Consider the following 27,829-nt stretch of genomic DNA (forward strand, 5'->3'; position numbering starts at 1 on the left):
GATCCAGAGTTCACATATTGCTAAGAAGATGGGTTTGTCTTTGTGACCAATGTAACAGTCTCCCAAACCAGAGAGAAGTGCAAAAGTTCAAGCTGGTATGGCAGGTTTGCTCAGTGAAGTCAGTGGAGCCCAGGATCCTTCTGTCTTGTTTGTCCATCGTCCTAGCATGTTGGTCACACTTGTGTGGTCCATGGTGGCTGATGGCCAAGAAGGGGAGTGTGAAGGAGAAAGGGAGCAAGGGAGAACATGGGCTCCCCTTTTGGGGCATGACCTGCAAGTTTTATACATTTCTTCCTTTCACATTCTATGGGACCATCTGCTCCAAGATAAGCACAGGAATTGAGAGTCAAGCACTTAGAATGTTTTATAACAATATGGCATTGCCTTAAAATCCAAACACATGTTTATTTCATTATTTGGAGATATAAAGGCCCATTTGCAAATCAACAACCCAGCTGCAAAGAAGAAAATGTGCTTGTTTTCTGAACTGCCGCATGCCCGTCAAATATGGAATTATTGTAGGGGGCCAGCAGTATCTGTACAGGCGCCTTTCCAACTCCCATGTCTTGGTTCATTTTGCTTCCCAAAAAGTGTCAGTTATTTGCCTTATTGTCATTTTCTGAGAAATGAGGCCATGATGTACATACACTGTGGATTTACCAGGAACTCCTTCACACCACCTTGGCTTCCTCTCAATGCCACCTTACTGCATGTCGACAGCTTCCACCTATTTGATCTCAGTGTTGAAGGGAGATTTTCCTAGGATCTAAACCATGAAGATTTGTGTTGAAATATACAAGAAAGCTGAAGTTCCTTAAACCAAATGCTGCAAGGTGGGAAGTGAATAAAACGTACTTTTAGATGGCCTCTGCAGAACATGCAGGAATTGAACACATACAGAATACAGGGAGGCTGTGGGTCAAATGCAAATGTGGACAGCTTAGTATGATGGTGGTAATAACATGGGGGTAAAATCTTGGCAGAGTTCCCTTTCTGGAAAGAGTTCTAGGTGTCTCCTGAACAGTGAACTCATAATTACATCTTGCAACTGAGCCATTTACTCACCACCAGTGGAAATCCCTAGGGGCTGGGTGCGGTGGCTCAAGCCTGTAATCCCAGCACTTTGGGAGGCCGAGACGGGCGGATCACGAGGTCAGGAGATTGAGACCATCCTGGCTAACATGGTGAAACCCCGTCTCTACTAAAAAATACAAAAACCTAGCCGGGCGTGGTGGTGGGTGTCTGTAGTCCCAGCTACTCGGGAGGCTGAGGCAGGAGAATGGCGTAAACCTGGGAGGCAGAGCTTGCAGTGAGCTGAGAGCTGGCCACTGCACTACAGCCTGGGCGACAGAGCTAGACTCCGTCTCAAAAAAAAAAAAAAAAAAGAAAAGAAATCCCTAGGGAGGGGCCTGAAGGACAGGCCTTCCTGTGCTTTCTTTAGCTTCTGTGGCTGTTGAAGAGGTTTGAGGCTCTCCTCTTACCTCCACCCCACATCTGACCTGGCCTGTCCAAAGCCAATTGTGCAGCATCCTGAACCCGTTTACTATTTCTCCTCTGTTTCTTTTCCTCCTTCCCTCCTTTGTTTAAAAATGTTTGGGTCATGGCTGTTGAGATGGCCATGGCTTTAACCAAACAGAAACACTGAAATTGCCTACTCTATGGAATTGGTTACTCATGCATCTTCCCTTCTTGCTGGGATAGAGGCTGGAATGATGTTACTGTGGAGTCTGAACCAGGCTCTCTGCTGGGGTCTTATGGAAACTTTATCTGAAGGACATAACTAGGTGGAAGGGATGGACTGAGCAGCAGCAAGCAGTGAGAAGCAGCTATATTGCTGCGTTCTGGTCAAGAGCACTATATAAAGACTCTCACAAAGGGAAGGAGGGGTGAAGTGACCACTTGCATCAAGGATGAGCAAGGGCAGCAGCAATCAGGGACTCCCCGCAGGGCACTGGGCTGCTTACGCAGAAGCCAGAAGCGATTTGGTTGAAGTCATGGGGAGGCTCCCATAGAGGAGAGGCCAGTGCGAGGAAGTCCTTATTCTTATTTTTGTTTTTGTCTTGTTTATTTTTTTAATTTTAATGTCTGACATCTGAATGTCTCTCAGGAAGAGCCCTGTCTTTATTTAGAAAGTTACCTAGGCAAGCTGTTTGGAGTTGAGATGGGATTCAAAGGGCGTGGGTTTGGCTGCAGACAAGAAAGTCAAAGGGTTGCAAAAGAAAGAAATTGAATTTGAATGGTAGTCATATAGTTATGTATATATAGTCAGTATGTAGTCTGTTATCCCTCTCACCCTTCCCCCAAGTCCATTGTGTCATTCTTATGCCTTTGCACTCTCAAAGGCATATATATATGTGTGTGTGTGTATGTATGTGTGTGTGTATATATATGTGTGTGTGTGTCTTTGTTAACCTTGCTTCTCAAATAGTGTCAATTGTTTGCCTTATTGTCATTATATATATGTATGTGTGTGTATATATATGTGTGTATATATATGCTTTTGAGGGTGCAAAGGCATAAGAATGATACAATGGACTTGGTGGAAAGGGTGAGAGGGGAGTGAGGGATAACAGACTACACATTGACTAGAGGACATACTGCTCGGTGATGGGTGCACCAAAATCTCACAAATCACCACTAAAGAACTTACTCAGGTGACCAAACACTGCCTGTTCCCCAAAAGCCTATGGAAATCAAAAGAAAAAAGAAATTGAATTTGAGGATTACAGAGATACAGAGAAAGAGAGGAAGACAACTGGAGCGCAATTGGTCAGAAATTACAGAGGAAGTTAAGAATAGGTGTGTTTCAACATTGTAACTATACTAACAACCACTCAGTTCTCTACTTTAGACAGGTGAATTTTATGATATGTAAATTATATTTCAATAAAGCATTGGAAGAAGAAAGCACAAATGTGTCTGATACGCAATTTCAGGTTGCTTGCATTGCTGCAGTATAACTTCCAAATACCTCCACAGAATTGAGCAAGCCTCATGAAAGGATTTGTTTATTTAGTTGCTTGGTTTTGGTGGAAATCTAGAAATGAAGGAGGGTTGCATACTTGGCTTAACATAGGTTGGAAGGAGACAGTGTGCGCTGGAAAAAGATGTTCCATAGATTCCTAGCTCACTAGAACCTGGGGCTTTAGGCCAGAAGGGTCCAGGAGAGTGAAAGTCCCCAATAATTTGCAGAAATTCTGGGAACATTAGACTCACAATGTAGACAGGAGGGTTATCTGGATATTGTGAACTGGTGACTATGAGTTTCTGTTAAGTACAGTAGAATATTTCTAACATATGACTTATATTTACTTTTATGGAATGCCCATGGTTCTGGTTACAGTTATATTCTGCAAATTCAGCTTTTTCTAAAGTGCATTCCTGGGAAATAATGACTCCAGAAGATTGGCAGTGAGAAAAAGGACTAGATGGTCAAGTAAGTGTTAGGGAACACTGCAAACTCTATTCCCTCTCTGAGACTCACAATGTACAATAACATATTAAAGGTTCTAAGAGGGTCTGCAATAGGGTCCATGGTTGTTTAGCCTGGTATTTCCCATACCTAGTTGATCCTGACCTCTTTTCAAACAGCACACATTAACAGGGAACGTCCTGGGAAACATGGCTGTTTTATCTTTGAGCAAGGACCGTATGCCTGGAGCTGGAATGGAACTCTGCGTCAGACCATGCCTGATACTCTTTCATTTATTCCTTCATTCTTTCAGGGCTGGGAAGCCTGTATTGCTTTGTGTTTGTCAAAAGCAGCAAACTGTTGAACAATAATCATTCAGCAACCACAGAATGTATCCAGGGAATTGGTGCTGTCAGATTTGGATATTAGTCTTTGGTGGCCTAACTGTAGTAATTAACACACAATGATAATGCAAATGCAAATGAAATTAGCAATGCAATTTGGTTTATCTGCGATTAATATGGTGTAGGCATATTATTACTGGCCTACCGCCGGTTAACGTCAGCCTCTTTTCATGATGCTGTGTAACCCAGTGAGTCAACATTTCTAGTTGGATTCTCTCCCTTGCAATCAAATGTCACTGCTACATGCTGCATATAATTTTGTTTTATACCTTCTGAATAATTGTCACAAATACAGCAGATGTTCCTGACTGCTTAGGTGAATGCCAACTATCCGACGGGAGGGAATAAAATAAAAATAGTAGTAGAACTCAGATACAGTAAATATGGTGAGGTAGAACCTAGCGGAAAGGCCATGCAATGTTAATACTCTAACCATTATATTAGACAATTCACTTGTACAACTACATGGTGACGCAGTTCTCCACGTTTTCTCCCTGATGCTATTCTCATAAGTATCTGTTCATTTCTACCTTTAGCCCAGGTCTGATAGAATTCTCATAACACATTAGAAGGATATTGTTTGACATTGCAAACTTCTCTGTGATTCAAAAGTGGGATGGGGACTGGTTTGTGCTGCCCATGATGGCTTCTTCTGCTGTGTCTTTTAGTGACTGCTGGCACGAGAGGGCCTTCTCCAGCCACTCTCCATCCTCTCCCCAGTTTTTACCCATTTGTAAATTTTCCTAATTTCTCCTCTGGAATGTTGTGTTTTTTCTTCCTGCTTTTTAGTGCTTTCCATTTTTTCCTTGTCTTGTGAACCAGTCTATGCACCACTTCAGGTGTGGGTACACAAGGATTTTGGTAGAATTCTGGGTGTCTGTCTCTGATATTTAAGTGTTAGTGAAGTGATTTGTGAAAATCTTAGATCTAAGATAACATAACAAATTCCATCTTGAAGAATGCTGTCCTCGATGTGAAAGTGAGGAGAAGTAGCGGGTAGGCTCATGAGGTTAGCAACAAGGAGGAGCTAGCACATAATGGCTTATGTAATGGAACCGTTTAATAAAAATAGGCACAACATACTAGTGTAATTAGATGAAAAGGTCATAGAAATCATCAATTTAGATGGAGGTGATATGAGAAATAGGACTTAAAACTTCCAGGAAACTGTCTCCTGGAGATTATTTGAACCACAAAACGTGTTTTGCATTTCCAGCTTAATAGCCAAAAGCACAAGGCCATACGTGGCACAGTGCAAGATCTCTGCAGAGCTTCCCTAACTGGAAGTGTTCAGGGGTAGGTCTCATGCATTACTAATGCTAGAACAATAGAGCTGCCGAAACTCCCTCTCCGTGAAAGCGACCAGCCTGATCCTTGACTAGTGTTACTGAGTTTCTTCACAGGATAATTGCGGTTGATTTCTCTAAAGAAAAATGTCCAACTTTTCTATTACTGAAGAAAACAAGAAATAATTCAATTGTGCTTTAACAATAAATAGCTTCAATTGTGCTTTACCAACTTTTATCTCTAAGACGTATGAATTTTGCCCCATGACAGTTTCCTAGTATGTCTTCTAATGGGACATTCATGCTCCTTTGTTTTCCTGTTTTTTGTCAAACTCATCTACATGTAAGGTGAAATTAAGGGCTGTTCCCTTTTGAGATGGCCCCTGTCTGATCTCTACAGATGCCACCTTTGGCTGATGTTGTTACTCTCTGTGATAGACTGTCAACAATTGTGTGGTAGGCTCCTTTTTATTTTGAGATGAAGTTTCGCTCTGTCACCCAAACTGGAGTGCAGTGGTGCAATCTTGGCTCACTGCAACCTCCACCTCCCAGGTTCAAGCAATTCTCATGCCTCAGCCTCCTGAGTAGCTGGGATTACAGGCGTGTGCCACCATGCCCAGTTAATTGTTGTATTTGTTTTTTAGTAGAGACCAGGGTTTCACCATGTTGGCTAGGCTGCTCTCAAACGCCTGACCTCAAGTTATCTGCCTGCCTTGGCCTCCCAAAGTGCTGGGATTACAGACGTGAGCCACTGCACCGGGCCGGTAGGCTCCTTCTCACTCATACCTGTGGTGTCCTGACTTCTTCCTTCTCACTAGAAGTGCCTTACGAAGTGCTTGGCTCATAGTGTGTACATAATAGATGTGTATGAATGAAATATAAAAGAAAAGAGAATGGTGTTGGTTTACTGAGAGCTGGCAACAGGAGTATGCATAATGACTGCTCCTTGTGGTGGCAGAAAGTGAGCCTGCCTTAAAGAACAGATGAGCACTTCCGACTTCAGGGACCCAGCACTGGGCACAGGCAAAGGCGCCTTGAGATGTTAAAACATCCACTGTAGCGAGTAACACCATTCAGGGAGATGCTTCTCCACCTCTGTCTTCTGCTTCTCAAAGCAAAAGATAACAGTCCAAATGCCATGAAAGAATGTGGGTCTATTATTGACAAATAAAAACAAGGGATACCCAATTAAATTGGAATTTCAGATCAACAATGAATAATATTTTTAGTATAAGGATGTCCTAAGTATGCTATAGTAGATCTGTCAATAGTTGTTCTTGGAGACGGACACAGCTTAGGAGAAGTAAGAGAAAGAATAAATTAATGAACTTGTGCTGTCTTTGAGATACAGTGGCGATATATTCTTGCAGTATGAATGATCATTTTCCAATCCTTCCAAACATCCATCTTCTTGCTTCTGTTTGTGTTCCAGTCTGTGGTTTGGAGGGGCGCTCATGAACCCGTGAATTAGCTTGGTGTTCTTAATAGGTGATCTCATGTTACCTGAGAAATATTTTGCAACATTACACAATTGCTATTATTCTTGAATTTGTGTCTAGGTCAGTTTGATGGAACATGTATAAAGCATGAAACTGATTTTTCACATATCCCTAGATATTTATATATTACTTAGATGTTGCTTTAAGAAATGGTATAAACAGAAATATAAGTAATAGCAATCTATAGGATGAAGTTAAAATATTTTGTAATATTTTCGATTTGAAGATGATGTGTAAAATTAATGTGTTGCTTCCAAATTTAAGTACTACTTTAAATCTGTTATTGATGATTGTGCTCACTACTGCCTGAACAAAGTTTTTCTTTGAAATCGAAATTAATAAAAAATACGTTGTCTCAGGTGGCATTAGAGTCAATGCAATGCATTTTATGTGACAGCTTTGATTATAGACATTCGAAATGAAATAAATAGGCTGGGTGCAGTGGCTCACACCTGTAATCCCAGCACTTTGAGAGGCTGAGGCAGGTCAGATCACCTGAAGTCAGGAGTTCAAGACCAGCCTGGCCAACATGGTGAAACCCCGTCTCTACTAAAAACACAAAAATTAGCTGGGCGTGGTGGCAGGCACCTGTAATCCCAGCTACTCAGGAGAAGAATCGCTTGAACCTGGGAGGTGGAGGTTGTAGTGAGCCCAGAATGCACCACTGCACTCTAGCTTGGGTGATAGAGTGAGACTCTGTCTGAAAAAAAAAAAAAAAAAAAAAAATTAAAGAAATAAATGTTAGGGAATAAACATAATAGTATGTACATTTTAATTTTATCACTGTGCCGAAGATGTTGACCCACCAGCTGAACACTTAAACGTATCTAATAATAGGAATTATTACATTTTGCTGGTATATGGTTGTCTAAAAACCATAGTTTCAGATATTTTCCTATGTTGCTATTATAAAGGTGTAATTGTCAGGTTGAGGGACAAGATACATGTATTGTTTAATAGTTTGTTTATCGGAGTTACAGTATATAGATACATAGGTGAGGGAGTGCTTTAGATCTTGCCCTGGGCCCTACGAGTATTGGGGACTAGGCTGTATGGAGAAGCCAGCATTGTACCTTCTTCTTCCCCAGAATCTGATTGACTCCTCTGGAGCCTTGAACATAAATTGTTCTTACTTTCCTGTCAGTTTCCCTCAGTGAGATATGAAGACACCTGTATTAGTCAGCTCAAGCTTCCGTAACAAAGTGCCGCACCCTGAGGGGCTTAAACAACAGAAACCCAGGGTCTCTCAGTTCTCAAGGCCGGTAACTTGAGATCAAGGTGTCAGCTGGCTTGGTTCCTCTCAGGCTGGGAGGGAGAATATGTTCCAGGTCTCTCCTCCAGCTTCTTGGGGTTGCTGTCAATCTTTGGTGTTCTTTGTGGATGCATCTCTCCAACCCTCTGCCTATCCTTTCATTTGGGATCCTTCCCACCCGTGTGCATGGCTCTGTGTCCAAACTTCCCCTTTTTATAAGAGCACCAGTCGTACTGGATTAGGGACTCATCCTAATGACTTCATCTTAACTAATTCCATTTGCAATTACCCTATTTCCAAATAATGTCACATTCAGAGTACTGAAGGTTAGGACTTCAACATATACATTTTTGGGGTGGGGAACACAATTTAACCTATGATATGGTTTGATTTTGTGTCCCCACCCAAATCTCATCTTGGATTGTAATCTCATAATCCCCATGTGTTGTGGGAGGAACCCAGTAGGAGGTAATTGAATCATGGAGGCCATTTTCCCCCATGCTGTTCTTGTGATAGTGAGTTCTCACGAGATCTGATGGCTTTATAATGGGCTTTTCCCCTTTTGCTGAGCACTTCTCCTTCCTGCTGCCATGTGAAGAAGGATGTGTTTGCTTTCCCTTCCACCATGATTATAAGTTTCCTGAGGCCTCCCCAGTCATTCCTAACTGTGAGCCATTTAAACTCTTTTCCTATATAAATTATCCAGTCTTGGGTATGTCCTTATAGCAGCATGAGAACTGACTAATACAACCCATAGTAACACTCAGTGTTGTCCATTGACTGAAGGGGGAATTTAAGTGAGGTTCTTTGGAATTGAGGTAGAGGGGTGGCCTGGGGTTGAGGGTGGGAATTGAAGTTAGGATGAAGACCAGACATGGAACACCGTTCACACATTTTCAGTAACTGAAAAAAGGCTAAAGTGTTTATTTTCTTTTTCTTTTTTGGTGGAGGGTAGTAATGGGAATGGAATCTATGAGTGTGTCCCTGCATCTAGATATTCCTGATATCCAAGGGCAACACCACCCTGCTAAATCTGAAGTTGGGCACATACTACACTTGCTACTTTTTGGGCAGAAGCATAATTTTCTCTTCAGAGGAAGAGTTAGAGAAGATAAAGATTTTAGTTATTTTTATAAGGATATGTTAATTTAAAATTTAATTGTATTTAGCTTAGGTCAAATTAACACAAAGCATAAAACTGGCACATTCATTACACAAGCCACTGTTTCCCAGGTTAAACATGGAATGATGAGATGAAAATGTCCAAGTTTGGGAAGATATCATAGTCAATGCTATTCATTATGCTTTATTAAACATCAAAAACATGTACCGGATTTTGAAAAAAAGGAAACCCACAGTTAAAACATTCAGAGACTCTGCTTTTGGAAGATCTGGCTGTGAATGGAAAATGCCCACAAAGCAAGGGCAGGCAGAATCAGCTTGGCCCTAGAAGGACTTAAATAATTATTTCTGGAATGGAGAAACACGAGCTAAACATCACAATTGCCTATGTTTGCAATACTTCAATTTGCAAGTTTCAAGGTATTGTTCTACCCTGTCAGATAAATACATACTACAGTAACACAGTGATCATTTTGATCCCTTGACCAGGTTAGAGACCTTCATGGAGGAAAAGAGTTGCCTGTGAGGTTTAGCTCATTAAATCTGTTCGAGATTTGTCTTATGACTTCCATCGTTATCTGTGCATGGGTATAATTTCTGAGTACATAGTCAGGATCCTCCTGAGTGAGTTTTGTTTTGTTTTTGGTAGGTCGTATCAGGGAAGTGAGTGGTAAATATTGCCCTGTCTTTTGCAAAACTCCTACCTACGTACCTGGAAAAGATACATCTCTTGGACAGTTGATTGTCCCCCAACAAGAAGATGGACAAACTTCTTGAGGATGCAGGTCATATCTTAGAATCAGATTTGAATCCAATTTCTTTGGCCACTTTCAGTTATGTATTTATGTATTGTTGAGCCTGAAGTTGAGGCATGCATCAATTTCATACACTGCAGGATAGGAAGCGGGATGTCAAGTGGAGTGGCTGTAATGATGAAGTGAGATCATGAATTTGGGACAATTCCTGACAGGTGGTAAATGCTTTTAGGGAGACAATTCCCCAAGGTCCCTCATGGTTCTGCATGTCTTATAAGAAGAAGAGTAACTACATTTTCTTCTGGACTATCTTTTCAAGAATGTTTGTGTCGTGCATATCCTTGGATGACAGAGATAGTGTTTCCTGCTGGGCTAAAGGGCTAGGCAGGTTTGCTTGTAGCCCTTTATGAAGATTTGGATTTTCTAAGCTTGTAGTTCCTCAGTTGTGACACAAACTCACTGTGTATGCAGCATCCACATGGGCTTCTCCTCCTCACCTCTGCAAGGGTTGAGGGGATAAGGGAAACCAAAGTAAATGCGAAGTTCATGCTGCCTGCTGTGCTGTGAGTAATGAAGTTCTTTCTCTCTGACACAGGAGTCTTCTGTCTTCTACCAGCATCCATGAAATTGTGGAGGACTAACTTGTTAGCTTGCAAGTAGGTTATAATTTCAGACCCTTGATAGTTTTTGACAATGCTCAATATATAATCATTTTTTTAAAATCATTAAATAACAAGCGTTTTGAAGGCAGGGACCATGCTGCTCATTGTAGCATCTGCAACCCTAGTATAGAATGGACTCACAGTGCATGCTTATTGAATGAATTAAATTGGACTGGCTAGTTTTAAACTCAGTTTTTTCTTTCTCAATTAACTCAAACTCAACAACACCTGCATTAGGGCCAAACAGTGAAGAGAGAACAGAGGAAGGAAGGCTGACGAGGAGGAAGAGGAAAAGTCCAAACGCCTTGATTTCTTTTGTCATGTTGCACTCATGCTCCCCTTTACAGATATTTATTTTCAGGAATAACATATCTCTAACCCTATATCCTCTTCATAAATGCATGACAAAATGACGAGGAATGAATGCATACAACACAGAGTGATTATGTACCAGTGTGTGTGGGGACAGGGGCATAACTAGCAAAGAAGCCCCAGTACAAGGTCTAATGAGATCCTTCTTCATGCATGGCAAGGAGAATTCTGATTTCATCCTTCCTCCCATGAGCAGGGGATGTGGGGAAGAAATGACAGAGAGCTTCTTCAGTGGAGAAGAAAACGTGGTCAAAGAACTGGCAGCAGATTCCGCAACTCTAGGGAGGGGGCTTCTGCCATTCCAGTTGCTGCTCAAGGGTGTTCAACAATTGGCCAAAGGAGCAAGGAAATCGATGCCAAGTAGGTGTCTCTAGATAGGACTGCAAACTTTGTAGGACAAACAGCGGCTGTGGTTCTCCTTCCTGACCCAGCTGTAGCTCAGCATACTTTATGCTGTCCTGTTAGCTATCAGCCACTCAGCTCCAACAGTACTCCTCCCCACCTCATCCTGGGAATGAGCTCATTTGCACCCCTCAGAGACTAAGGCTCTATGCAACAACCTGGCTGAGTCTGTGGAGCTGTGCCTTTGGGCAGGAGGCAGAGTGTGTTGTGCTTCCTTGATTAGCATGTCTATCATTTATCAAATATTGCTTGAGTGTCTAGATATTTGTATTAACTTCTTTTTTATTTTCTGTATTCTTGAAGCCCTAGCACCTACGGCCTCACAGGTCAGGAGGGACTGCCCCTTGGAGGGGAGAGGGTTAGCTAATTCCCAAAGATAACAATCAACTAACTTAAAAGAGCACCTTTCATTGCAAGCCAATCAGTCCAAAGCCCATACCCTCCAACCACCTCTGGGCCACTATTCACCTTACCTAGTCACACCAAGAGCAGATGTTGGACAACCCAGGACAGCTGCTAAACCCTCGAGCCTACAGAAGTTATTCAAGCTAGCTAACCCTAAACCTGCTTAGCTTGCTTATCCTGCTATACTCATTCTTTCCCTGGAATCCCTCATAAAGCCTCTCTTCATGCCTTCCCCTTACTCCCTCAGCCTCCTGGCCAACCCTGGTGCTTCCGCATATGACCCTGCATGACATGGCTGCCTCCTCCTCGGGGGAATCGTGAGTCATGAGCTATCTTTGCAGTTGTAGTCCTTTCCTGAGCTGTTGGCCTCATAGTCCTTGGATAATCATAAAACCCACATTTTAAAACAGCATTGCCCTCTGCACTGAAAATAAGATGAGCTTGTGTTAGGGCTTAAGGGAGAAATGTTCTTGGTTTTTGTTAAAGAAAATAAATTTAAGATTTGCGTAAGAATTCTTTGTTTTGATTTCCAGTTAGAAATTATAGAAATAGAGCAAGACAGAGTTGCAAGAAGTTTTGCCTTATCCATAAAGGAATGGATGGAAAAATTATGAAATTTCCATAGCCTGGAATACACAACGATTAGAGAGAACTGAGTCACAGCTATAGGGGTTGACATGGAGGTGTTTTCCTTTCTCTTTTTAGAAGAGAAAAACAAGGTGCAGAGAAGTGTTTGTCATGAGATTCTACTTTTTAAAAAAACGATGACATAAAGGATGTATCTGTGTGCATATATGTATGTGTGTCTGCATAAAACTAGATGAACATGAGGAGGAATATGGAGGGGTGCAAGCTAAGTTGATTGTATGAGTTAGTGTGGGTGGATGTTGGGGAGCAGGGAGAATAGAGAGGCCAAGGAAAACTGAGAGAGAAAAGAGCACTTAAAATCCCATATTCACACTTAAATGTTTATATTAAATTATTAGTGTTAATATGTATAGATACATTTTAAAGCTCTGTAATTCAGTGGTTCTGCTCTTTAGCAGAATTTTACTCTATGACTCAAGGTATGTTAATAGCATTCTTGTGTGATTTACTTTTAAAGGGAGATGAAGATAGATTTGCCTGCCATCCATCCCGCCTGTTGAACGCAGGCAAACAGAGTCTTTGGGTTTTGATGTCTTACTGCCAGGCAGACGTGGGCTAGACTTGAATCACCACCTCCCCAGTCAGGTCTCTGATGTGTAAGACAAGCAGCATGGGAAGAGCCAGCTGCTCTGCAGAAGAGACGCCTGTCTCTCCAGATAGAATGGAGCGTTTCTGTCCCTCGGGTTCCAGACCACCACAGACTCACCAGCTCCAGCCCCTGCGGTCACTTGGCCAGACAAAAGCAAGTTCTTTTCTCACAGCACAGGGCCTCCTCTTCTGCAAGCTTAGCCCCTTCTGTTGGGTGTTACTAAGCCTTGAGTCTAAATATGGCACATGGCCGTTGGATGGAAATCATTTCCAGTAAAAGAGGATGTTTCCTCAGCAGTTTTCAAGCTGGCGCTGACTCAAGCATCCTCGAGGGAGACCATTTAACTGGTCATTAGGGAGACAGCAAAAAGGCATTGAGGAATTCTGTAACAAGATGCGTATCCTGTGTGGAAGGCCCCCTGGGACTCTGACCATTGGCTCTCTGTGCTTGCTGGAGAGGTTTTAGTGATGCTGCAGAAAAGTATTTTGCAGCAACAAATCTGTTATTTATGCATTGGTTTAAATATGCTGTATTGTACTGGATCCAGCTTTGTGAGGAACAGCACTGAAGGTGAGACATGACACTCAGACACTAATTAAATGTTTAAAGATGATTAATACCCAAGTCAATACATCATCAGAGGTAGAGAAGAGAATTGATGCCTTGAAAGGAGAGATGAAAATTTATGCTGAGATTTTTGGGCAAGCTATTTACACTGCCCTGAAGGCAACACATACACTTACTTACAAATTGAAATGTTTGAAAATCAGAATGTAAATCCAGTGAGGATTCCTTGACATAGACTCTATAGTGCAAAAAAGGGCTTACTTGAGGGGTATGTAGGGTCTGTCTGCTATGGAAAAAAAATGATCCTTATGAGAAATAAAGTGTCATAAAACTTCAAGGCTAGTACTTGTAGACTGACAAAGATATAGCTACTGAGGGTGATAAGAAGACCAATGATCTGAATTCAAATAGGTCCTTCAGGTTCTGGGATCATTCAATACCTATCAGAGCTCCAGCAGCAGGTCCACAAGAGTAGGGGTTCACTTTGCACAAGGAAGCATGAATTCATAGGATCTTTGGTGCAGGAACCCATTCCACTAGGGTTCATTCCTATTCCCAAATATTTACTTTTTTCAACACTGTTGATGTTGATCTTTAGGGAAGCATTTCAAAGTGCATGAATGGCAAGAATGAGAAAATATATTTTTAAAATGGGAGATAAGCTAAAAATGTATTTTTTTAAAAGGATCTGAATGAAACTTAATCAAGAAACAATATGACTGACCACAGCTGTAGAGTTCTTAGAGAGTATTTATGAAAGTGTGTCATCAATGAATGTGTCCTGGGCATGGACCATGGGGTCAGAACCTTTTATTTATGTATTCACTCATTTATTTATCTTCTAAGTCTAGAACCTTCTTTCTTACAAATAGGAATCTGTAAAGTGTAGTAATTCAGGCTTATTTGTTTTAAAGAAGTCATTTGAACTATTTCTCCTTAAAAACAAATATTTTTAGGTGCAACCTGTTGCCCGTGGAAATAGAAGCATTGCTGTGCTCATCTTTGCTCCAGTCTCTCTTTTCATGCTGTGATCTTTTGAACTCTGTATTGGTCCTAAAATGACGGGTCTTTATCCTTGGAATAACACTCAGTGCCTTTCCTATAGGAGGTCAAGGTCAAGGCACCTTGTAGTGACACTGAGTTGGGGCTTTCTGCATATAGTACTGAAGCCCATAGAGATATGGAGGCCCAAGAGAAGATTCTCATGGTGGAAGGAAAGGCATGGTGAACCCATACTATTAGAAGATCATCCAGCCCTAGAGACCATGCTCCAAGCTTAGGTCACGGCCTTAGTGAGAACCTTCCTTGAAATTTCCATGAAACCACAGCTCAATACTCTCAGAAGGGCATTAGTTGTGTCCTGTGGGCTAAGGGGGTAGGCTGCTTCCATGACAAGTGATGGTCCTGAGTATGACACTTGATGGTCCTGGATGTGACACTCTATACATCTATCTAAAATGATTTCTGTGGATAAGGTGGGAAGACTGGCAGGAGACAAGCATGACAAAAGAAGACCTACCTATGCTTCCATTGGTTGGAGCTTGGTAGGAAGTAAGCAGTAGAATATGGAGTAGTGGGATTCTTGCTTTTTTGTTCTAGCTAAAAGCTTACTTTAGGAATGGCATTTCTATGAATATGGAACAAAACATGGGAAGTCTTGTTAACCAATATGATTACATTTTCTCATATTTCTTAAGGTGGTAACCATACGGTGTTTAAAATATCAGGTAGAAAATGATAAGTTTAATTTATTGTCTGAGTACATAATTTCTTAACTCTTGACTCAAATGCTTTGGGGTAATGAAAGCACAAGACATCGTCTGTTCCCCCCTCCTCACCTTCTTTTTCCTCCTCCTCTTCTTCCTCTCTCTCCTCTTCTTCCTCTTCCTCTTCTTCCTTATCCTACTCTTCCCCTTCCTCTTCTCCTTGTCTTCCTCTCCCTCCCTCCCTCCACTGTTCTCTTTCTCTTTTCTCCATGAGGGCAGACCAGGAAATGAGCCTGCTGGAATAAGCCTGTAGCCTTAAGCTCCCATACAGTAGTGGACACACTCTACCAGCGGAGACTTCTTGAGTGTCTCCATGTGTCATGCACTGGGACAGGCATGAGGGTTTAGCAGTGGACAAAACGAGCAAGTCCTTGCTTTCATGTGCCTGGAACTCCAGTGAGGGCCAGAATTATAGCTGGGGTTAGGGCCATGGAAGGTGCTTAAGAAACTGGTGGTATAAGGTACCGTCAGGGAAATATTAGAGACATCCTTTTAATTTTTTTAAAATTAAAGATGGTCTGCTACTGGCTTTCCAGGGATGTCAAAAGTTATTATTTAAGAATTTTACTTTTTGCTTTAGATGCAATCAGAATGCTAATCTGTCTTGTTGCCCAATCCCCACCTGGTGTTTTTTTCTGGTGTTGGAAGGATATGGTACATATTACTAATTTCTTCAGAATGATGTAACTACAGTGAAGAGGTCCAGAGCACAGATATACACAGTTCTGCAAAATCTATCTGCTCCAAAGATAGGCATTTCTTATGATATTTGTCTAAAATGCTAGAATTAGTCATAGAGGGAAAACTGGATCTTACCGTGAAAATCAACTAACCACATATGTCTCATAAATGTACCCAGAGGCCTTGTGATGGGTGCAGCAAGCACATTGATAACTTATTTAAATAAAAAGGACAATGAAACATTCTAAAGCACAATGTTATATTTGTTGTTAAAAATAAATCCGGCCATGTGTGGTGGTTGCGGAAGCCTCTGTAATGTATACAGAACACATTCTCGGTGCGGAAATTGTAGACCCAGTTGTATAAACACAGAAGATACTCTTTTTAAAAAGATTAACTTTTAATTTTTTAAGCAAGGTGTTCTTATATACAGGGGATTCAGTGGAAAAATTATAGCTCTGTGAAGATATTAACTGTCTACCAATGAAAAAGTTATTTATAAACTTGTAATAATGTAGATTATTGACTTCTTCCCATAAATTTCACTGTAAGATGTTTTAAAATGAGTATTTCTGAACGTATGTGCCGAGATGACTCCAATGTGATCTTCTGTGTTGAGTTGGTATGTTACTCCATCCGGGAGAGCCAGTTAATGGTCCATCTGTTATCACTTTAATGCATTCAGTCCTGTCTAGCAAAGGGCCTAGGGAGGTATTGAGTGAGTATCACACTTTCAGGCAGAAGGACACAGACTATTGTGGACATCACTGCTCAGATACTGGGAAGAAATATATTGAAGCCAAAAGTGGTTGGATACATCAGGGTTGTGTTCCAGGACAGGGACCCTGCTCCCTATTGCTCCACTTTTCTAGAGAGTTCTTTGAAAAAGCCACTAAAATGGCAGAAGAAAAGCAGATCAAGCTTAAGTACCAGTTGCTCTGGGAGTTACAAACCTGGTTTGGAGACGCTGGCTGTTGAGCAGAGGCAAGGTGAGCGGTCGAGACTACGCCTAGTCTTTCTTACTGGGCAAGAAGAGCCTCCAGTCCAGCTAGCTCATTGGCAAATAACTCCAAGAGAGACACTGCTGTCATCCAGGAGGCCATCCTGCCAATCTCTCCGTAGTACCCAGCTGCGGAAGGTATCGTATAGAGGACTGTACAAAAATTATGTGAATGAGATTCCCATCTTCTGCAGAAGAAAATGAACCAATGGCAAATTGCATATGCAGATTTAAGATTCTCAACTGCGAGTGCAGCTAGGTTCAAATGGGTTACCAGTTCAGAAGCACTCCAGGAGAAGTGACTCACCCTCCTCTTGCTATTTTTATGTTTTGCAAGTTCTGTGTTTTTCTAAATACAAGGTTTTATTCTTTCTGCTTAGTCCTTGAAAATTACAAGAGACGTGCATTAGCTGGAAGTTACTAACTTAGTAATTTGAGGGTTAATTGATCACAGGATGTGGCATAAATGAGAAAAAGCTTAAAATCCGATGTTTTCCCTCCATATCTATACATGTGATGGGAAATACATTTAGTTTTCTGTAACAAAGGATGATAGGTCCTCCAAACATTTTCTAATTTTTGACTTCCTTTTTGGCCCGTGAGTCATTAAGCAGTATGTTATTAATTTCCAAATATTTGGAGATTTTCTAGATGTCTTAATGCTATTGGTTTCTAATTTAATTTTATTGCCATCAGAGAATATACTCTATTCCCAGAAGGTCACTGAGATGTGATTTATGGCTCACGATGTGGTTCCCTTGGTGGCTGTTTCACATGCATTTGAGAGAACATGTATTCTGAAGTTTTGTAGTTACTACAGCTGGACAAGTCAAATTGTTGACAATATTATTTGAAACTTCCCAGTGTCCATCTTTTCAAAGTCTAATTGTTCTATCAGTTACTGAGAGAGGGATATCAAAATCTCCACCTATGCTTGTGGATTTATCTATTTCTTCTATTACTTTTGTTAGCCTTTGCTGATGAGTCACAGCTCAAAGCCTGGGAAACACTGTTATGGGAGACCACAGAGGGAAGAATGGCCCTGGCTTTTAGTGGTGTCAAGGATGGTATAGAACTTGATCCCAGACAGCAGGGTGAGTAAGATTAGGGGAAGTGGAAGGGCAAGGAAGGCCCTGATGAAGTCAAAGAACGTAATATGCAAGGCAGATGAGTTAGAAATGCAGATGGAATGTCCTGGGAGCAAATTATGGAATAGTTGATATCTCTTGGATGGAATAGTTAATATCTCTTGAATGGAATAGTTGATATTGATATCTCATCAATAGTCAATTGACTAGCAATGTTCCCTGACCACACACTGGCTTCCCTACTTCAACTAGATTCAAAAGGCCCTGAATCTCCAAGGTGTCAGTAATTTGTTATGATTTATTCTCCCATTCATGACTAATTTTGTATTTTCTATTTTGTATTATTTTTCTTATATAGTTCCACAAATTGTGTAAGTTTCAGGCCCCACAAAACCTAGATTTACTCCGTCCCTTCTCCTCCACCTACCAGCTAAAGAACCTTTGGCAAGTTACTAAGCTCTCTGGCCTAAGTTTCCTCACCTGTACAACAAAGCTAATAATGGTACTGCCTCCATGGGTGGTCCAGAGGGATAATTGAGTTAAGATGTGTAAAGCTCCTTACAATAGTGCCTGGTGCACAGTTACACTGACTTAAGTGTTTGTTAACTAAAGATAAACAAAAGGAAAAGGGGAATAGGCTTTGTGGTACGCTTTGATGAATGACAAATATTCTCTCCTTTTTTTTTTTTTTATTCTTGCTCTGTCACCCAGGCTAGAGTGCAGTGGTGTGACCTCGGCTCACTGCAACCTCTGCCCCCCAGGTTCAAGCGATTCTCCTGCCTCAGCCGCCCAAGTAACTGGGATTACAGGCTCCTGCCACTGTACCTGGATAATTTTTGTATTTTTGGTAGAAACAGGGCTTCACCATCTTGGCCAGGCTGGTCTCTAACTTCTGACCTCGTGATCTACCCACCTTGACCTCCCCAAGTGCTGGGATTACATGTGTGAACCACTGCACCCAGCCAAGATTCTGTCCTTCTAAAGTCTTTCCCCGACTAGGTCTTGATGTTTGAATTCTTATGCATGATCCAGTGTTGGCAAGAATCCTGCTAAGTCAGTTGACCCCGAACCCCTCCCCCTCAATATTCGATCACCGTCTATGTCTGATCAGATTCCTAATCCTTCACTATCCCCCATAATGGCTGATCACCCTGACCTGTCTTCAGCAAGAATCCCACTAAGACTCTTTGTAAAGGGTCACTCACTTATTCTACACACATTGTGACTTCATTCACCTGAAGCAACAGGTGAAAAAGAATTAGTGAAATAATGTGTTTGATTTCCTGTCTTAAATAAGTATATTCCTCTTACCTCTGATGTTTCCTCTTAGTAATTTTCCATCTACTGGTCCCTACCCTGTTCCTTGGCTGTAAATTTCCACTTGGTCTTGCTGTATTTGGAATTAGTCCCAATCTTTCTCTCCCACTCAAAAATTATATTGCAGTGGCCCCTATCCCTATTACAATAGTCTCCCATTGAATAAAGTCTTCCTTCCTGTCTTTAGCACATGTCATGAACAATTTTTTCTTTATTACCACTGTGGTTTAAGACTCAGTTTTCTTACCTGGAAAATGGGAATGTTGTGATTTCTAAGCTTTTAAAATTCCATGCACCTGGTATATTTTGTTGTTTGACTCACTCCCACACTACTTCTCATAGCTGTGGAGTTATCTATTCTCCACCTGTCCTGAGGGGAAATTTTTAATACGAATAAACATGCTGAAAATCATCACATTCTGCATTTCAAAGCAAAATCTGAATCTGTGCCTTAACCTTACTGACACAAATAATGGAGAATTTGCTGTACTTTGTTCTTCCTTTCTTAATGAGTATGAACTTGATTTGGAGCACATTTTAAAAAATTTTGGCTTCATTGTAAATATTTATATATGCCTATATGCGGGTATAAACCATGTACAAATACATGAAAAATCCACTTATAATTGGTAAGCCAAGTACAGGTACACATAATATTGATCTTTCTCTGTGCATGCAAATGTGTATATTTTATGGAGTTTTGTCTAATCCAAACTCAAATGATCTCAAAGTGTTGAGAACTGGCTTGGGTGTCATATTTTATTATCCATGAGAATGGCATTCGGTTTTAAAGTAATTTACAAAGTTGAATGATAATTCTAGTTAATAAGGTCTTGTCTGCACGTTCCAGTGCCACCAATATCCCATTTTCTGAGAATATTCCCTGTGCCTAGGGTGCCTGAGGTACAGGAGTGAGATTTCAGTTGAAATAATGGACAGGTCATGGTGTGAAACCCTTGAATTTCAGCTATGTCCCAGACATCATGCATAACACTACTCGGGCCTTTCAGCCCCTAAACTGCTAATGGTTTGTTAATATATCAGAGATAAAGATGTCAATACATAGAACTGAAGGTTTTTCAAATTTTATTTTAAAGGCAAAGAGCATTAAGGATTCGACAGCCAAGTTTTAAGTTTTGTTACTGATGACAAGTTTATTTTGTCACAAAGAAGGTGCAGAGCTCAAAGACTCTTAGTCTGTGAATCAGCACACATGAATTTGATGCATGTGGCATTTACATTGGCCTTGGTGCTCTCATCTGAAAAACCACCTCCTTAAACAGTGTCGTGATACCAGTGAGGAGGTTTACAGTTTACTCCAGCTGGAGGAAAGTTACTGGCAAAAGGTGAGAATAGTCACAGCACTGAAGGTATAGACACTGATAATTCCTAGAAATGATTTAGAGTCTGCCTCTTACAAGGTAAGCAGAGATGATCCCAATATCTCACATGTTTACTTTATCTGATTCTTGAACAATAACACTGGGAGGAAGTCTTTATTACCCCCATCTTACAGGTCTCGTATTTGAGGTTCGGAAACGTACCAGTATCTAAACTAAAATTCAGGTCCACATCCAGGTCTTTAGACTCTAAATCTGGTGTTCTTGGCACTAAGCTGTCTGAAGTGTCATGGAATGCCCAAGAAGAGATTTCGATCTCTGCCATTTAGTTTATATCTCTCATCATCTCGCACTGGGGAATTGTCGATATTTGCTGTCTTTCAAGGCTTTGAGAACCTGAATAGCAAATGCAGTGCAATTGCCAAGTGATGTGTATCTTCCCTACCTACAACACAGTATGTTTTACTCTTGATGCAATGAATGCTCGTGGACTGTCCCCTATATGTGTAATAGAGAACAGATAATGGTTCTAAACAGACATTTAAAATCCTGGACCTGTCCCAGGAGCACTGTAGGTGGTGTGCTTCTCCGGATGCTCTGATGGAAGGGAATTGTCTTGGCATCCCCTAGGACTTTGCCAGCCATGGCGCCAACCAGAGGGAGTCACAGAGAGAAGGATGCGGTGAGACCTCCAAATGGTGCCTGGGGGGCAAAGGAAAATTGATGAACAGAATATTCAAAGCTACCGAAAAGGTCCCAAAACTTTTCAACAGCATTTAAAGCATTTGTGTGTGAGACACCTGAAAGTGTGTATAAGTCGTTTTTGTTTTATATTCATTTGTGTGTATTAGTGTTAATTACTGAACATGAGTTAAGATCTATAAATATGGACTAGAAAATTCAGTCTTGTTTATGCATCTGCTCTCGACCTTGCTAGTAAATAAACGGAAATACAGAAGGGAAGCTAGCATTTATTGAGCACCTACTATATGAACAGCACTTTATATACACTTTATCTCATTAAATCCTCATGGCCTTCAACCTAATGATATGGTTATTTCATAGACATTTTACAGATGATGAAATTGAGTTCAGAGCAGTTAAGTGACATCCCAATGTCTACGCAGCTATTGCATGCTGAAGAGATTACATGGCAATGCTGACTTAAAGGAAAGCCTGTGCATTATAGTGATTGCGTGTTATCTTCCCTACAGTGGATTTGCATGCTCCATGTTTTTCAGATGGGAGGTGGCATTTCTTAACAGATGTTCACCCTTAGTCAACAGTTTGAGAAAAATGACAACTCAGGAAAAGGTTAATGACACTTCAGGGAAAGTTTTGCATATAGACCAAAACCTGATCGTATCTTAAAATAGAATTGCCAAACGTGTAGGGCAGTGGCTTCTGTAAACAGCAGTTCAAAGAGCTACATCATGGTTCATTAGGGTCAGTGGTCGTAGCTCCTCTCTGGTCTCCCGAAACAGTGTTTCCCACATTTGAGCTGTGACTTGTCAGCAAAAGCTGACAAAATTAAAGGAAGAAATAGATAAATCCACAACCATAGGTGGAGATTTGGATATCCCTCTCTCAGTAACTGATGGAACAGCAAGACTTTGAAAAGATTGCCGTTGGGAAGTTTCAAATAACCTTGTCAAATCATTCTTTCTTCAGAGAGGGCTTCTGTACCTCTAAATGGTTCCACAGATGCCCCCAAACACAAAATAAGTAGTTTAGTTTACCTCAGAGTAAGTTCATTTTCACTCCTCCCTATTTTTTTAAAAATAATATTTTATGAGAAAGTTGTTTAGTATAAAATTCTCATTAATCAGTTCATTTTACATTGGGTGACATTTTGGAATTTCCAGATAAAGAATCAATGATTTTTACGCTAGGATTCTCATTTTAAGCAGTCATCATCCATTTTTCTTACTTTAAAAGTTTGTTAATGGAAAGTGTTGATCAAATCGTTGAAAGGTTGATAAGATATAGGGAAAGAAGAGGGATTTGTAGGAAAATGGAGGATGTGTATTATTGGTGTTTTTCACTCTGAGAAAAGTTCTGACATAAAAAAAAAGCCTTGGTCGATAAGTGCATTTTTGTGGTATCATTTAAGGTTGGATGAAAAAGGAGGTTAGGATATAAGAACTTCAGAAGGGTGCATGCAGAGTAGATGTAGCCTGCACACTGTGGTCTGCACCCCTAATAGTCTTAAACGTTTTCTTATACTTCTCTCCACAATGATTAAAGTAAAAGAGTCTTTTCAACTTAAGATATTATAACTATAAAGTCAATAACTCATTTTATCTTTGCCTAATATTTAAATTAAAGCACTCTTTAAAAATTAGCAACCAGTGATTCTTCTGTCATAGTTTTATTCAAATGTATTTAAGAAATTAAGGTTTAAACAACAGCCAAACATATGGAACTTGCCTTTAAGCAATTTCTTAGTCTGTTTTAATGAAAAAACACACAAAAAATTTACTTTCTGTGAGTTCCTAGTGCCAAACAGCCACAGGACACTTCTGAGTGCTTGGCCCGTTCTGGAAATGGTGTGGATTGAGCAGCCCACAGTCTCAAGCTTCCTGTTCTTACTTCATTTGGATTCACCTTTTATCAAACAATAAAATAATCTACCCTAGAGCTATTTCCTTGCCACACTGAAATCTCTAGTGGGAACAAGAATCTTTGTAAAGGATCACTCACTTGTTCTATACACATTGTGACTTCATTCACCTGAAGCAACAGGTAAAAAAGAATTAGTGAAATAATGTGTTTGATTTGCTGTAGTATATGGAGGGCTGCTGTATGAAAATAGACCATTTCTTCCTGGCTGTTATTGTGTTCAAAGTGTTTTTCAAAGATGTGGATTCTGTTTGGGTGTTCGAGGGCATTTACCATGCATGCTCAGGGGATCGTGCTCTCCATTTTCAAGAACATACACTTAATTTGTTGCAAGGAAACTGACATTTCTTTCAAAATATTTAAAATATAAATAATCATCAGGCACTGGGAAATTCATCGCCCTTGAAGTAGGAAATTAGGACAGTGTATTTAGTTCCAAGTTATTCACACAGAGCATGGAAAAGACAAGAGCGCACAGCACATCTTCTGGTGAACTTTGCTGTGTTCTCTGGAGGTAAGGAAACATCCTCCAGTAGTCTTTGCAGCAGGTGACACACATTCATTTATTCTTTCCACATACTGTTATCACGTACCTATTATTCATCAGAGACTCTTTTAGACTTTTTTTTTCTTTTTTAATTATACTTTAAGTTCCGGGGTACATGTGCAGAACATGCAGGTTTGTTACATAGGTATACACATGCCATGGTGGTTTGCCCATCAACCCAGCAACCCGTCATCTACATTAGATATCTCTCCTAATGTTATCCCTCCCCTAACCCCCCACCCACTGACAGGCCCTGGGATGTGATGCTCCCCTCCCTGTGTCCATTCGTTCTCATTGATCAACTCCCACTTATGAGTGAGAACATGCAGTGTTTGATTTTCTGTTTTTGTGTTCATTTGTTGAGAATGATGGTTTCCAGCTTCATCCATGTCCCTGCAAAGGACATGAACTCATCCTTTTTTATAGCTGCATAGTATTCCATGGTATATATGTGTCACATTATCTTTATCCAGTCTATAGAGTGGTAGCCCAGATGGACAAGCATGTCTGTCTTCTGCTTCAGTGGTTGACATTCTTATAGCAGGAGTCAGATGTGCTCAAGTACCATGCAGAGATTTACAGTGAGGGGACAATGGCAATGTGGGGAAGGAGTGTCCTCTTAAGTCTATGGAAAGGCCTCTGAGGAGATGATATTGAAGCTAAACTCTAAGTAGGAATGTCAAATATATTAAGTTAGTGCAAAAATAATTGCAGTATTTGCTATGGAAAGTAATGGCAAAAACTGCAATTACTTTTGCACCAACCTAATAGCAAATACAAATGCAGGACAACCAATTAAATTTGAATTTCAGAGAAACAACAAATAGAATTTTAGTATAAGTATGTTCTATGCAATATATAATATGTGTGTATGTTTATATGTGTGTGTGCACATGTATGTGTGTATAGTTTGTGTCTGCATATAAATATATATTTAGAGATCGTCTCACTCTGCCACCCAGGCTGGAGTACAGTGGCATGATCATAGCTCACTGCAGCCTCAGCTTCCAGTGATCCTCTCATCTCAGCCTCTTGAGTAGTTGGGACTACAAGCATGTGCCACTATGCCCAGCTAATTTTGTTTTCAGAGATGGGGTCTCACTGTGTTGCCCTGGTCTTGTCCTGGTCTTGAACTCCTGGCTTCAAGCAATCCTCCTGCCTCAGCCTCCTAAAGTGTTGGGATTACAAGCATGAGCCACCGTGCCCAACCTGTTCTATGTAATATTTGATCCTGCATTTTATCTGGCAACCCTAACCCTGAGGGAGTCCAGAGGAGTCATTCCTTGAGGATTAGGGGCAGGATTTTGACTCTGCAGGAAGAGGGGAAGAGCCTGTGCAGAGGTCCCTGGAGGCAAGATCAGGAGAGGAACTTTGATAGAGAGGCAGTTTCCTGGAGGGCAGGAGCAGTGGCACTGAGGACAGACTGCCCCAACTTAAATTCTATCCCCATGGCTTACTCCCCATCTGGCCCTTCAGTTGAGTCACAGAACTCTATAGAGTTTCTGCATTGGAAAAATAGGAATAATAATAGTACCTGTCTCATAGGATCAACTTGTTGATTAAAATAGTTAATACCTGTAAACAGCATAAACCATCTACGTGTTTGCTATTATTATAATTTTTTTCAGTTACATGGGTAACTCACCATGAAGTATTTCCATCACACACCAGTTTAAATTGATTCACACACAGCAGATGTACTCTTTGCTTCCAGAGAGAGAGAGAGAGAAATATCTGATGATGTTAAACTTATCTGTTCCTTTCATAAAATAAAATGTGTACCTCCCAAACATCAATTACTACCTGAAACCAGACCCAGGGTGCCACGCTTAGTGTCTATTTTAACAGGACTGTCTTTGAAGTCACTCTTAACTTACTGCTGGATCTTCTGGCATGTCTTAGGAGCTCCAGAACAGACCCCTTAACAAGGGAACCTGATAAAACATCTTTATCTACAACTGGTCCTAATATTTTTTAGCCATTTTCAATGCAGAGGTTTCATAGACTTTTTTTTTTTTTTTTTTTTTTTTTTTTTTTTTTTTTACCACTGTGTGAAGCAATTCTTCCTTCATGCCCAAAATAAAAATGTTTCATGATGTTGGTACTTATAACAAGGGTTTTTCAAATGATGACCCAAATGTCCTTGATTCTTACTTGTGAGCTTAACTCAGTGCTTCCTTCTGGACTTCAGCATGCCAAGGCCAGGCCTTACCTCCCTGCTGTGGCATGATCACCACGCACAGGCAGCTGCGAAGATGGGAAATGTGTGTTAGGGAGTCCAAGCTCCACAGAAGTCATAGTGGGTAGTGGCTTTCACTTATCTATCTGCATCAAGCAAACCAACTCCTGATGACAACAGCCACCAAGGTGCAGGAGTGACAGAGCCTGGGCTCTTGATTTTTCACCAACTTGGTGGAACCCCCCACCCTACTGTATCACTCTATGCCTCAGGTGTCTCAGCCTGCACATGGAGGTAAGAAGGGTAACTTGCTTGTAGAGTTGCTGTGAGGCTCAGATGAGTGGATGCATGTAAAACAGCCCTGAGAAATGTGCCTGGCACATAGTAAATCTTATATAGCAAATACGAATGTAAATAATATCACCATATGAAATATAAAGATTACTATTATTTCATTGATGTTGCATGGGACTACATAGCAAATACGAATGTAAATAATATCACCATATGAAATATAAAGATTACTATTATTTCATTGATGTTGCATGGAGGTAGTCCCACAAAGTTCCCAGACGCTGCCCAGAGGTGATATGGCGGGGGGGGGGAAGCTGTTATAGCATGCTTATAGCCAATGGCTAAATGCACCTTAACAGAGCGAGATCCTGTCTCAAAAACAAAACAAAACAAAACCAAAATGCATCCAAGTACTAGTTATATTATTACTATTATTATTTTTTATTATTTTTGCATGGAAGAGCTAATGATCAAGACTAGTATTTAACTAAGAAATTTGACTTTAGTTTCCAAATGATTGCAGGTCCTTTTAGAACAGTTCCCATCACTCCGCACAACTTTGAAAAATGTTTACTTGCCCGTGGACGCAGGAGCCCGTCTTTTGAATTCATGCCTTTTTTGGCACCAAGGCTAGCAGATGAGTTGAACAAGCCAGTGGGGCATTATCATCAGGAGCCAAAAGGAAGGAGTAATTAGAAAATAACCTGAACTGATTTTAGAACACATTGCAAAATTGTATCTAAAAGAGAAATATTAAAGAACATTTTGATCAGTGGCTACAAATTTGGACTTTACATTCCTAGGATTGCCTTGAAGGGAGAAAAATTATGACAATGTTTGAATTCTACATTTGGTGTTTTTTACGGCTTTGCTACTCGAAGTGGGTGCCATGGACCAACTACATCCCAATTACATGGGCATTCCCTAGAAGCTTCTTAGAAATCCAGAGTCTCAGACCTACTGCATCAGAGTTTGCAGTTTAGCAAGATCCCTGCGTGATTTGCATGCACTTTAAGGTTTGAAGGGCACTGTTTTACAGTCTCTTTACATTAGTGGCACATCATAATAAGCCCCTGGTCTTATGGGTAAATGTTTGAGGTCATTACACTCGTTACAATCTGATGTAATTCTCAACTGAACATGCTAATGACAATGTGTTCTTTGGCACAGTTACCATCAGCCCAGGTAGATGGAATTTAAACCAGCTCTTCCAGTATTTATCTTATATAACTTGTAACACCAAGTAAAGCTGACCACAGAGGTTACCACTTGACCACTATGGGAAGCCACTATTGGAATGTCCTAGTTAAGGCAAATACTTAGTATTGATAACAGCCTTTGGGGTTTGTTGATGGCTGCTTGGGAGTCATAAACACTCTGCTGGCTTGTGTCAAACCTCAAATAAATGAGATCATCACTACTTCAGTATTGCCACTTCTGCGGACAGTTTTTAGTTTAATGTATCATGCGAAATAATTTGACCAGAGGAAGAAAGGTCTACCCAAAAATAATGCCAATGAAAGTATTTCTCGTTCCACAGGAGGATGGAGCATGTGTCAGTGTTGGTATTAACCAATGGAGGCACGAACCATGCTTTACTCAGTGGCACTGCCACGAAGT

At 40.7% G+C, this 27,829-nt stretch overlaps 1 long non-coding RNA gene across 1 annotated transcript in view; it reads left to right on the forward strand.

The window, feature by feature from the left end:
- Window positions 1-27,829, forward strand: part of LOC107129073 (uncharacterized) — a 523,695-nt gene that overhangs the window by 317,277 nt on the left and 178,589 nt on the right. The window lies entirely within an intron of this gene.

The sequence above is a fragment of the Macaca fascicularis genome, chromosome 3, assembly GCF_037993035.2.
Source record: "Macaca fascicularis isolate 582-1 chromosome 3, T2T-MFA8v1.1".
Taxonomy (NCBI): domain Eukaryota; kingdom Metazoa; phylum Chordata; class Mammalia; order Primates; family Cercopithecidae; genus Macaca; species Macaca fascicularis.